The following is a 13,838-nucleotide window of genomic DNA, read 5'->3' as shown; positions in this document are numbered from 1 at the left end:
CCTGTGAGCCATGGCCGCTGAGCCTGCGTGTCCGGAGCCTGTGCTCCGCAACGGGAGAGGCCACAACAATGAGAGGCCCACGTACCGAAAAAAAAAAAAGAAGAAATTGCTTCTCTTCTCATACAGACAGAGAGGCTGGAAGTGTTCCTCCCCAACTATTCCTTGTTGAACAGTGGCGTGGAAGTCTGTCTCTGTCTTCTATGGAGACAGTTTGGCGATAAGTATTCTTCTCCAAATGCTATTGATTTACTTATCTTTCCCCAATGATAGTTTAAATATCAAACTTTAACAAAGTGCCTATTCAGTTAACGAATTTGGAATGAGTGAATTTGTACAAATTAATATGGTTTTATTATTTATAAAGGAATCACCCACTGTTTTTATATATAAAACTGGAATGATGTTTAACATGAGGCGATCATGGCTGTTTTATCTATAGAAATTTCTTCAATACAGCAAAATTTTGTACTTTAAAGACTGACATAAGAGTGAAAAGATGTAAAATTAGTTCCCTTATTCAGAACAACATCCTTCGTTCCCTCAGTTTTCTGACCCAACATCTGAGAGAAGTCAAAAAATTACATGTTTCCTAAAAGCTTTTGCACAGCAAAGGAAACTATAAACAAAACAAAAAGACAACCCTCAGAATGGGAGAAAATATTTGCAAACGAATCAACGGACAAGGGATTAATCTCCAAAATATATAAACAGCTCATGCAGCTCAATATTAAAAAAACAAACAACCCAATCCGAAAATGGGCAGAAGACCTAAATAGACATTTCTCCAAAGAAGACATACAGATGGCCAAGAGGCACATGAAAAGCTGCTCAGCATCACTGATTATTAGAGAAATGCAAATCAAAACTACAGTGAGGTATCACCTCACACCAGTTAGAATGGGCATCATCAGAAAATCTACAAACAGCAAATGCTGGAGAGGGTGTGGAGAAAAGGGAACCCTCTTGCACTGTTGGTGGGAATGTAAATTGATACAGCCACTATGGAGAACAGTATGGGGGTTCCTTAAAAAACTAAAAATAGAATTATCTTGTGACCCAGCAATCCCACTACTGGGCATATACCCAGAGAAAACCATAATTCAAAAAGACACATGCACCCCAATGTTCATTGCAGCACTATTTACAATAGCCCGGTCATAGAAGCAACCTAAATGCCCATTGACAGACGAATGGATAAAGAAGATGTGGTACATATATACAATGAGATATTACTCAGCCATAAAAAGGAACGAAATTGGGTCATTTTTCTAGAGATGTGGATGGACCTAGAGACTGTCCTACAGAGTGAAGTAAGTCAGAAAGAGAAAAACAAATATTGTATATTAACGCATATATATGGAATCTAGAAAAATGGTACAGATGAACTGGTTTGCAAGGCAGAAATAGACAGATGTAGAGAACAAAAGTATGGACACCAAGGGGGGAAAGTGGGGAGGTGGTGGTGGTGATGGGATGAATTGGGAGATTGGGATTGACATATATATATACTAATACATATAAAATAGATAACTAATAAGAAAAATAGCATGTTTCAATTAGTTTGGTAAAATAATACATTTATTATTTAGGGAACAGATTAATACTGAAAGAAGTATACTGATTCAATTGGTAAGTTCTTATTTTTATTTTTTTGCTCTGTTAGAGCAAAAAAATCCCTTTTCCTGTATTTGTCACTATTGCTTACACACCTCAGATTCCCGCAACTAATGGTGGGAGTAAGGAATTAATGTAAGAAGGGGTGTGTGTGTGTGTGTGTGCGCGTGCATGTGCGTGTGTGTATGTGTGTGTGTTGTATACTGAACATGCAGTTGCAAAGCCGTTTAGCTTGAGAGCAGTCAAAGTTCACATACATCTCCATGTGTTGTACAAGTTAAAGTTTGTGTACCTAGCCTTATCATGTTCCTAAGTTTCACTTCCGTTCCACTGACAGATTCTGGAGTGGGACACGGTTATACAATCTTGGATAGTCTTCCAAGAGTTGGCTGTTGTTTTAGAACTTGTGTCACTGAGGGACATATCTGTGGTGATATTGAGGCCATCTGAGTGAGTCTTGGCCTTCACAAATTCGTGTGCTTAAGTACAGGTACTGATGTGCTTCCTTCATTCCCACACTTATGCAATAGTAAGAATCAGCACTTTCCTTGTCCATGTAGGCAATGTGCTAGAGGTGCCAGGGGCAAGGAGATGAAAAAGGCATGATTAGAGGAGTAAGGGCCTTGACCTGGATTAATGATGGTGGAAATAAAAAGGAGTGATTGGAATAAAGAGTTGGTGGATGAGATAGCAGAGATTAGAAAAACAGCAATGGTAACATTTTACTGGTAAAGGAGCTTCTTTTGTATGCCAGGTCTGTGCTAATTGCCTAAACTCTCTCAGTCCTTAACAACACTATGAAGGTTCTGTTATTATGCCCATTTTACAGGGAGGTTGAGTAACCATAATTACAGAGCTACCAACTGTTGGAGCTGGAATTCAAACTCTGAGTTTAATTTCAGGGTCTAAGCTCTTAACCATATGACCAATCTATCGCACCTCTTAGAATGCTCGTCTTCGTATCTGTTTCATGTATTATTTCTTAAGCAGTTGGTGTCTAACTAGAAAGAAAGGTGTAGCAAATCCAGATCCAAAGTACAAGGTCATCATAATTAGTAAAAAAGTGACAATACAGGGGGGCGTAGCATGGAAGTAGATCAAGTATAGATGGACTATAATTTCTAACTCAAGGAAGCTTGTACTGATAGATGTATCCGTGGGAGTATTGCTTAATCTCTCTGAGGCTCATTTTTCTCAAGTGTGAATGGGTGTTAATTATATTATATAGTTTATAGTATTATCATGAGAATTAAATGAGATAATGCATGAAAAGTGCCTTGCAGAGGATAGGATCTCAATAAAGACTGCTCTATTTTGATAATGATTAAGATGAAATGTGCTGGCTAACTCCATACTGCAGAGTTATTCTGTTATTTGATTCTGGTTAAATAAATGATTGGTGATTATTGTTCATCATGTTTTTCTGTGGAACGCTTATTTGCTTGCAGAAGGGCTATGGAAGTTGTGAACTAACATCAAAACGAAAAAGCGTGAAAGAAAATTAAACAGATATTTATTGAGTAATCAAACTATCGCTGACTTTTTGTGGCAGTGATAGAACATAAACAACGTAATTTAAATTGCATTTCAAATCATAACAATAATTTGCAGTGTTTTAGAGAACATATTTCCTTCCCAAAGATGTCTGAGTGCTTTGCTGAAATATCTTAAAAACTCCCAGGGCTGAGTTCAAATTATGGCCCTCCCATCTCCCATCTATTGGCTATGGGGTCCTGGCAAGTCTTTCGCCTCCCTATGCCTCTTTTGCTTCATCAAACAAAACGATAATAGGCTCAAATTAATGAAGATCTTAGTGTCAGGCATTTATTTCACATTAATAACAACTACCCTCCACTTTTCCATTGACTCGCAAATAATACCAAACCCACTAAGAAAAAGTTTCCTTTATTCTTTCCACAAAACAAAAGATTGTCACAGAGGCCTCAATATCTGGGTCTCTTGTTTGTCATATTGGTTTTGAAAAAACCCTGCTTTGTTCAAGAGTGATAGGTCCAGCACCTTAGTTAAACAGCTTGCTTACAGGTTTTGTGATTTTAAAAAAGGAACACATTTCACAAATGAGAAACCTGTCTTGTAGCTGGTAGCTCTGTGGTGCTAGGTGACGTGGAAGGGCATTGCTCTCTTTCTTGCCCAAAGCAAACTTCTAGGGCCATCTTTGTGACTCAGGTCTGATAGCCAGTGGCCAGCTGCCAAGAAAGCTAAGGCTGGAGGAGCTACTTTCAGCTTCTTCCCACCCTGGAAACTGGTCAACCTGACCCAAGCATATTGTTGGTGTTTTATTGAAAGGGTCGATTTGAGGAATGTTGCGTTTGCCATGCAGTGTCATGCCTCAAAGCCTTGGTTTCCAGCCTTTATTTATAAGCCTAATTGTTGCTATGGAAATTCAATATTTAAAGAGGTAATTATTGCTGATCTTGTTGCATGTGTCCGTTTCTGATGTCCAGCTGTTAGCTCTTTAGCTCCAGTCTAGCAGATTAATTACTGCTATTGATTACTTTGAGCTTCTCTCTTCACACCTGCAGTCTGTGTAATTAGCTGGTGGCCTCCTCTGAAAATTAGGAGCAGTTTCATTCTGGCACTTTGCCATTTCCCAGCCATGTGCACTGCACTGATGAACAAAAGCAAATCTATTTTAAATAGAGATATCTGGGTAATGAACTCTTTGTGTTTTTGAACTATCCGTGGATAATTCAAATTACCCTCTGTTAGCAAATATTGTAACTCATTTGATGACTATCTGCAAAGAAAAAATTCCAAAACACTGGTTTTTATTCCCATTTCCACCTTGTAGAAATTTGCTCCTGTGTGTGGTTTAAAAAAATCAAAACAACTTTCTAGTTCTGCTGCCGAGGGTAGTGGGGTACTGGAATAGATTTCCTAATGGAGCCCAGTGGAAGCAGATGAGTTTCACTCGAGTATTCCAGGCATCCAGATATTAATGTTCATCCTTTCGTTAGATTCACACTCCTAGTCTGAGAGACAAATCACCATTCTTGGGAGTCATTGTTATACATCGGGGATAAAAAATTTCCTATTAAAAATGATTTAGACAGAGATACGAGAGAGATACTATTGCAGGAGTCTTCAAAATTTTCTTCCCAACTTTATTTCAGTTAGTAAGATACTTTTCCTTTCTGTTCATTGGAAACCAAATCTGACATTGCCAATTACCAACATCTAGACTTTTGCCTCCAATGTCCTATTATGATACTTTCTTATCTGTCGTGTGATACTGCCTAAACACTCAGGAAATACAAGTTGGTAGTAGAATTAGGAGTGGACTTCCCGAGTAATGACATGCAGTGATTACTAACATGGCCAGCTGTTCTTTTCTATGCTGACAGGGTCCCACTAATGTTCCCTTTAGCTATTTAACTTGTGTTGAGTTATTATACTAAGGGTTATTGCTTATTGTAGGAAAAAATAAAGTGCTTTCCTCCTGCCCATGGCATGCATCTGCCAGCTTTCAGTTGACGCTTTAAGTGGATACGTATGTCCCAAAGCCCACCCAGCACATGGAAGGAAAAAAGTTCAGAAAGTTATCACTTGTCAGAAAGATGAAAATATGCCACTTATCTCAAGCAAATGCGTTTGTTGGGTCACAGCAATGTGGGAATGCTTCATCAGCTCCAATAAAGCTTCTGTGGAAGCAACGAAACGCAGCTTGCTTCTGTCTGGGGAGTCAGGTGGGAGATGGGCATGAAGCGGGAAAGAGTAAGAAGAGTAAGGGCATTCACTCAGCAACTCAATGGACCTTTGGGGCATCTAATGGGGAGGCTGAACACTGGCTCTCAGACCAGAAGGTCCCCAGCTGGAATCTCATCATTTCCACTGTTTCCAGATTAAAATTTAAATTGTGTGCTGCCATTTGGAGGCCTTCTGGGCAGGGTCTCACAGAGTCACCAGTTATTAGGAATGTCTCCTATTATCGCAACCCTAAAAGCTATTTGAACAGCAGCCTAATGTGATTGTGATTTCCAAGGACCATTTGCTGTTATTGCAGCTCTGCTCAGATGTGAGTGGGAGCAACTAACCAAAGTTGCCTTCTCACAGTACCAGAGAGGAGAGTCTGAAGCACCAGAGAAATATTTTGCTGGCCATGAATATAAATTCACCCCAAATAAACAATCTTTTGTTTCCCCACTTTGGGCAAGGTCATCTCTAATTCTGACAAATAGTGACACTCTTTCCCTACCAGAGTATAAATTTTAGAAATTCGCACTAATTACAATTTCAACTCAACTGGAAATATGAAAGTTTTAAAGGGGTGTAAAATACAAAGTGGTAGTTGTATAAAACATTCCATACTTAAGAGATTATATAAAGCCTTTCAAATGACAGGAATTTTTGCATACATATGCATATATGTTTATACATATATAAATATATATTTTTATTTTGGATTTTTTGTTATTGCAAAATTCAACATGCTTAACCTATGAAAATCTGAGGCTGTGCAGAGTATATGTATCATGAAGTTGAACATGTCACAGATCTCGCTGGTATACGGAGCTGCTTCAGCCATTGGTTTTTCAGCACCAGCAGAAGAGAAATAAAAAGTCTATCAAGTTAGGTTTTTTAAACCTGATTTTTGAAACCAATTAAGTTTTATAAATCATGATGAAGGCTAAGTATTGTTGTTGTTGTGTTCAAAGTTACAGGGAGTATTTAACAAGTGCTCTATTACACCATCATAGGGTATACGAAAAGGCTAAGTGAAATGAGAAATGAGAATTTATCTAGTAAATAATAAAAATACTGTAGCTGACATGTATCAAGTGCTTGTCATGTGCATTGTGCTACGTGCTTTGATTACATCATCTATTCTAATCATCACACAAACGTATGTGTATTATGGATGCTGTTCTCTGGATGATGGGGACACTGTGATGAGGATGAAGCTGAGAGATTACATAACTGGACCGTGGTCAGATCTGGTAAGTAACTTCACTTGTTTACCAAGCCAGACTTTTTACTACTTCTGGACATTTTATTCCAGCTATGCAGCCTTGATGATATTTTGCTCCATTTATCTGGATTCTTTAATATTTGGATCAGCCAAATGAAAAATCTACTCATAAGCCTGGTGTCTTTGGGCCCAACTGATATTACTTAAGCCTTAGTCTAACATTTTGATTTTCCTCAATTTACTGTGACTTATTACAAGTAGTTGTGCTAGGAGTGGCAAGATCGTGTTACCTTGTCTGTAAGGAGAGGGCTCACATTAATGAAATGTGGGGATGGAGCAGAACCAGGCATTTGTGCAACTGTTGCCTGATCTGGGTCAGGCAGAATGTTCAGTGACTGTCTTAAGTTCTCCTGTGGGGAAGCCTTTTTGCTGGAAGAATCACAGACTAGTATTTATTCTGTTACTAGAAATGCAGGGAAAATCTCCCTCCCCCATAACTTTGCTGTTGTGTCTTTCTTACTGTGTACAATGACTCTTGTTTCACTTGGATGCCTGAAAAATTTATTTTTTAAGGAAACAATCAGAATAAGGTCTCCCTCTTTATGTATAATACGCATACATAGAGTGTATTTTGCTTTTTCTTAAATATATTTTGTTATATATGTGTGTGTGTTGCTGTTATACACACACACACACACACACACACACACACACACACAGTTCCACACAGTATTTCTAAGACGTTTTCTGGCAAGGGCTTTTGAGAGAATGAAGGGCAGAGCCTTCTCAGTGTCAGTATATGTGTAGATATCTTCAGATTCTATGAAAGCATCTTCATTTTTTCAATCATGGATTACTGTTTGAAGGGGAGCTGTTTTATGATTTGTAGCACACGTCAGATAACCTTCAAGGAATTCTCTTGTGAAAACATAGCAAGTCAGATTTTCCTGATCTTATGTTTTCCCTTTCTATGTCTAATAATATCCCATCCTTAGCATCAACTCTCACCCTAATGAGCTGAAACTACATTAGCAAAATCTTAGGCAGATAAATTGACTCAGACCTTGGTTTGATGGTCTTACTTAAGACATTCAATTAATTCTGTTTTGCTACAAGCTAATTTATGACTTTGTATTTATTCAAAAAAAAAGTTGAAGATACAAAGCTGTGGGAGACAAAATAATGAATTATTCTACCTTCCTTCATGTGCTCATCATGTGCTCACTACAGTAAGGGAAGAAGAGAAAGAAGAAAGACATACTTTTGATGTTCGGTATGTGGCTATTTTCTTGTCATATCAGACAGTCTTTAATTGGTATAAACACATTTATATCCCTCTAGGAGATACTAATTAGTGTAATAAATGTTGGCTTATTAATTATTGTTAAAATTTTTTTTATTTACCCAGTAAATAGTTCTTATCACTTTTTTTCCTTTCCTGTCTCCTTCCCTTTCCCCCCACCCTCCTTCCTTCCAAGGTGACAGTTGGTTTAGTGTGGTTGTAAACTTGTTTTCTTTGTGGTGTATAATGACTGGCAACTTGATAAAGCTGTGATATAGTAACAGATATTATTATCCACTTTTCTATGGAAAATGTTAATAATTGATCTGTACACGTTGAGAGAGAAGAGAAAGATCTGAGAATTTTAAAGTAATTTACAGCCCTGTGCCACACTTGGTGTGTTTCTAATGAGCTTCTCTGGATCTACAGGTAGCAAAAGTTTTTTCTGCTGATGTGTAGGGCAACTTGTCAAGACATCTTGTAGGGAATTGTGTTCAGAGAAGGTCAGCCAGGGAATAGAGTTGCATTAGGTGATGCTGTGGTACATAATTGACTTACTCTGTCTCTGGAAAGTGATAGAAGGTGAGGTTGAAAGGAAGCTGCCCCTTCTCAATTCCCTCTCCCTATTTTTTACTTTATTAAAACTGCTTTTCTTACACCTCCTTCTACTATTTCTCTTTCTTTTTGGCATTCTTGCAGTCTAAAATTCTAACTGCCACTCATGTTACTTTTGCTGCTGAATTAAACATATGAAATATTTCTTATAACAATCAGCACCAAATGTCCAGACTGCTCGCTTTTATAAGCCTATATTTTTCGTGTATTTTCCTAAGGGCAAGCAACAATTGTGTTCCTCTCCCTAGCATGACAGCCAGGGCTATTGTGTGAGACAGGTTAATCTTGCTATGCTGCAAAATAAAGCCATATTCCTTGAGATTCTTTGCTGTGGTTTTTTGCTATCTCCACTCCTATACTTTGGATGACTAAATGTATCCACCAATCTCAACAGATGTTTCCCCACCCTGGTAATCGATAACCATGAACAAAATATGCATTAAGCAAAGTCATAGATTTTCCAACATTTCTTCTTATGCCAATTGGGAAAAAATAGGTACCTAAAATGGGCAAATATCAGTCAATTGAAAATAAACTCAGTCTTCATGGTATGAAGGAAAGTAATTGTATAGTGTATTTATTTTAATGCGTTTAAAAAATGTACTTTGAGGTACCTACTATATTGTACAGTATTTCATGAAACACCTGCTTCATTCTATCCAGAGAAGTCCAGAAAGTGGACTTGTATAGAATAAGTTATAAAATCAATTGCTGATAAGGTGATGTAGGTATTTTAACAATGTAGGTGAAAAGTAGAGGCAAATTAAGACAGTAAGTATACAAAGATACTCAAGAAATTGATTTTTTTCTTTTCGTTGTTGAGAAGGTTTCTAAGGCTGTTTTGTGAGGCTTTGTTTATACACAGGCTGTGCAGTGTTCTTGCTGGTCTGATTTACCTTGCATTTTCCTATTGGAACTTCTGGAAAGAGAGCTTCCCTCAGTTTTTCATAGGAGGAGAGAACCTGAAAATTCTTTCAAAGCTGTCAGTTCTGTCTACTGTAAAAAAGGACATGGAAGACTAGGTGCCTCAGGGCTTAGCATGAGTTTGTCCCATGTCACACTGGAGCGCGCCATTGGAACATCTTGCGTCATGTCTGGTTTTAGAGTCTGAAGAAATATAGGGAGCGAATGAGAGGTGGTTCTCTTGAGCTCTTGGAAGTAAGCCATATGTCTGAGGTTATAGCTTAACTCCCCTGATCATCTGGATGTTTAAAAGGTTTGATTTTTAAAGATCATTTTATGAGGAAAATGGTGACAAAGGCAAAAAAGGTACTGTGTTTTTTTTCCCAGAGGTCTCCTGAGAAGTGCGCTCATGCCCATTTCTCCAGGCTGAATTGTTCTCTGGCTGGTAGAGACAGTGGGAGATAGATTGGCAAACACGGTGTGTCCAGGCATAATGTGCTTGTGGACGGAGGACATCTTGATCATTTCTCTCTGCCGTGACTCTTCCAAATTTTACTCTTCTATAATCACCCTGAATTAGATACTAATATTTAAGTGTCTTCTTAGGGCTTGGCAAAATTAAAAATAAATTTGCCGCCAAGGAACCAAGAAATTAAATATCTACTACCAGACATGGCAAACTTTCATGGACTTCTGTATTAGATAAGTCTTTATATCTCTGACTAGCATGATTCAGCACGATTACATTTAATGTGGGCCAGGCTATAATACCCCCGTCCTACTCTCCCAGAGTTTTAAAACTCCAGGACAGCTACCTCGGCTCCCTGCTCTTCCACCCTTTACCTTCCAGACAATGTTTTGCCTGTTGACTTGATGATCAAGACTGGCTTGACTTTCCGGATTCACCCTGCATGTTGTTTAATCCTCTTTATTATGTGCAATGTGAAACCATTATTCATTCTGCCATTTAAAATATAGGCATGGAAATATGTCGTATTTAAGTCCTGATGTTAATTTAAACTTCCCTGTATAGGGTATCTTCTGGCTATGGCAACTCCTGCAGATTTTCGCATTTATACTTTTATGCATAATTAAAAGAAAAAGACAAAAGTTTGAGTTAATGGTTATTCCAGCAATTTCTAGTAAGGAAATATTGAATGTGGTTATTCCAAACATAGGCTGAAAAAAAGGTTTATATTAAAGTAAAAATTTCTGGCTATTACCTGAGTTCTAAAGTGATAAATTTGAAGACTGAGTCTTCAAAATAATCTGTCTCCAAATTTAGTGATACAATAAACTAACTATTCTAAGACATGGTCAGAGAATGGATATTTGGGTTAAACAAAATTGACTCTAGAAAGGACCATGTAGCATGGATAGTATTATTTTGCATAGGAGGAAATAATATATACTTGACTAAATCGATATTGAAGAGAATTTAATCTTTTATTTAGAAAGCTTTTGAATTTTGAAATACTTTACAGTTATTATTAGGTACAATACTTATTATATTGACTTTTATGGAAGGTATACTGAGTGTATATGGAGTATATATTTTAAAACTTGGGTGTCATTATATTTAAATAGTTGGGTATTTGCAAGAGATGGTGACGTTTTCCTTTGGATGAAGGTATAGTGAGGGCAGTCCTTTCCTCCCGTCCCCTCTCCTCTCCTCCTTTCTCCTCTCCTCTCCCTTCCCCTGCCTCCTCGGTTCACAAATATCTATTTGGCCTTCTCTGAGCCAGGTATGGTGCTATGGAGATACTGAGATATGGAGGACTGAATAAGACATACAAGTCAGTCACCATCTACTTAGTCTCTTAAACCTAGAACCAGAAAAGTCATTCTTAATTCTTTTTTTCCTCAACTCATATCACCTCAGAAAGCGTGTTGAGTCTACCTCCAAAATATGTAACCTGGATCTGTTATACCAAATCAACTATTATACTCACCTGCTCTAACCCAAGGCATCACCACCTTTCACCTAATCTAGTACAATTTCCACCTAACTCATCTCCCAGTATCACCTGTGGCCTTCTTTATCCTTCATCTTCTAATAGCTAAAGTGATCTTTAAAAATATAAATCAGATCGTATAATTTCCCCCATTTTTTAACCCTCCAGTGGCTTCCATTGTTTTGTATCATACTTATGAATTCCTAATTCCTTCCATTGGCCTTACACACTGTGCCCCCTGCCCACCTTCTAATACGCCATTTCGCAGGGGACATTCATGCTGTTTCAAGCTTGTGCCTGCCTCAGGATCTTTGCCTTTGATTTTTCTTCTACCCAGAATGATTTTGTCTCTTATCTTTATAGCTGGCTTTATCACTTCATCCTTGTCTTCGCTCAGATGCCAACTGCCTAGAGAGGACGACCATCACTTGTCCCCCTCCCTGCTTAGTCTCCATCTCTATCACATTGCATTGTTTTATTTTTCTCTTGGCACTATTGTTAATCAAAATTATTTAATTCATTTATTTGTTTAAACACTTCTTATTTTTCTCTTCAACTAGAATGCAATCTCTATGAGAGCAGGTACTTTCTCTATTCTGTTCATTATTATATCCTTAATGCCAAGAACAGTGTTTAACATATTCAAAGCACTCAATAAATGCTTTTTTGTATAAATAAGGTCTGTGCCCATGTGGATCTTTCACTTTAGTGGCTAGTTTCCCATTTCCTTTTGTAAACCTGATAAAGCCCGGTGGCTTCTATCTAAGAAACATGTTTCAATAATTTTACAAAATTCAAGTCTAATTTAACAAAGACATATTAGTCTGTATGGGTTGCCATAACAAATACCGCAGACTGTGTGGATTAAAACATGAAACTTTTTTCTCACAGTTTTGGAGGCTAGAAGTCCAAGATTAAGATTCTGTCAGTGTTGGCCTTGGCAGTGATTTCCTGGATATGACACCAAAAGCACAGGCAACTAAAGAAAAAATAGACAAGTGGGACTAAACTAAATCAAACTAAAAAGTTGTGCACAGCAAACAGTCAACAAAATGAAAAGGAAACTTATGGAATGGGAGAAACTATCTCCAAACCATATGTATGATGAAGGGTTACTATCCAAAATATATAAGGAACTCTTATGACACAGTAACAAACAAACACACAAAACAAATAACTTGGTTAAAAAATGGGCAATGGAATTGAATAGACATTTTCCCAAATGAGACATAACAAAAGACCAACAGATATTTCCTATCTGTATGAAAAGGTGCTCAACATAACTAATTATCAGAGAAATAATAAATCAGAACCTCAGTGAGATATCACCTCACATCTGTTAGGATGGCTTTTATTTAAAAAAAGCCAAAAATTATAACTGTTGATGAGGATGTGGAGAAGAGGGAATCTTTGTACAGTGTTGGTGGGAATGTAAATTTTTGCAGCTACTAATAGAAACAGTATGGAGGCTCCTGAAAAACTAAAAATAGAACTATCATATGGTTCAGCAATTCCAATTCTGTGTATATATATCCAAAGAAATCGAAATCAGGATCTCAAAGAAGTATCTGCATTCACATGTTCATTGCAACATTATTCACAACAGCCAAGATATGGAAATGACCTAAATGTTCAATAAATAACATGTATCATATATATACACAGTGGAATATTATTTAGCCATGAGAAAGAAGGAAATCCTGCTGTTTGTGACAACTTGGGTGAAACTTGAGGGCATAAGAGAAATATGCCAAACACAGAGGGAAAAATACTACATGATACCACTTATATGATGTATCTAAAATAATAAATTCCTTGAAGTAGAGAGTAGAGTGGTGATTGCCAGGGGCTGAGTGGGGAGGAGGAAATGGGAGGATATTAGTTAAAGGGCTCAGACTTTCAGTTATTCAGGATAAATAAGCCATAGGGATCTGCTGTATGGTGCAATACCTATATTTAATATTACCGTATCACATACTTAAAAAGTTGCTAAGATGGTAGATCTTCTGTTAAATGTTCTATCACACACACAAAAAATAAATAGGAGGGTGGAAGGATACTTTTGGAGGTAATGGGTAGGTTTATGGTATAGATTGTGGTGATGGTTTCATGGCTATATACTTATCTCCAAACTCATCAAGTTGTAGACATTAATTATGTACAGCTTTTTGTATGTCAAAAAATTTAAAAATTAAGTGTGCCATCAGCATTGATTTTTGGTGAAAGCTGTCCTCCTGGCTTGCAGATGGCCACTTTGTCACCGTGTCCTTACAGTGCACACATGGAGAGAGCTCTCTGGTCTCTCTTCCTCTTCTTCTGTGGACTAGTCCTATTGAATTGGAATAGGTTCCCACCCTTATGACCTCAGTTAATCTTAGTTACCTCCCTAGAGGCCCTATCTCCAAATATAGTCACATTGGGGCTTCAACATAATGAATTTTGGGGAGACACTTCAGTCCATAGAAAAGGGTGAGGAGAAAAGCACTTTCATTTAGTTGCTTAAACTATAATGGATTTGTGCAATTCTGCACAGGAACAA

At 37.6% G+C, this 13,838-nt stretch overlaps 1 long non-coding RNA gene across 1 annotated transcript in view; it reads right to left on the bottom strand.

The window, feature by feature from the left end:
- Positions 1 to 12,520, bottom strand: part of LOC125965685 (uncharacterized) — an 89,399-nt gene extending 76,879 nt beyond the window's left edge. The window contains exon 1 of the long non-coding RNA XR_007479917.1: positions 12,189 to 12,520. This is a non-coding gene — a long non-coding RNA (uncharacterized LOC125965685). The remainder of the gene's footprint in view (positions 1 to 12,188) is intronic.
- Between the last annotated feature and the right edge of the window lie 1,318 nt (positions 12,521 to 13,838).

The sequence above is a fragment of the Orcinus orca genome, chromosome 10 (genome assembly GCF_937001465.1).
Source record: "Orcinus orca chromosome 10, mOrcOrc1.1, whole genome shotgun sequence".
Taxonomy (NCBI): Eukaryota; Metazoa; Chordata; class Mammalia; order Artiodactyla; family Delphinidae; genus Orcinus; species Orcinus orca.
Note: the sequence above shows the minus strand (reverse complement) of the source record. Positions and strands in the feature narration are given on the sequence as shown.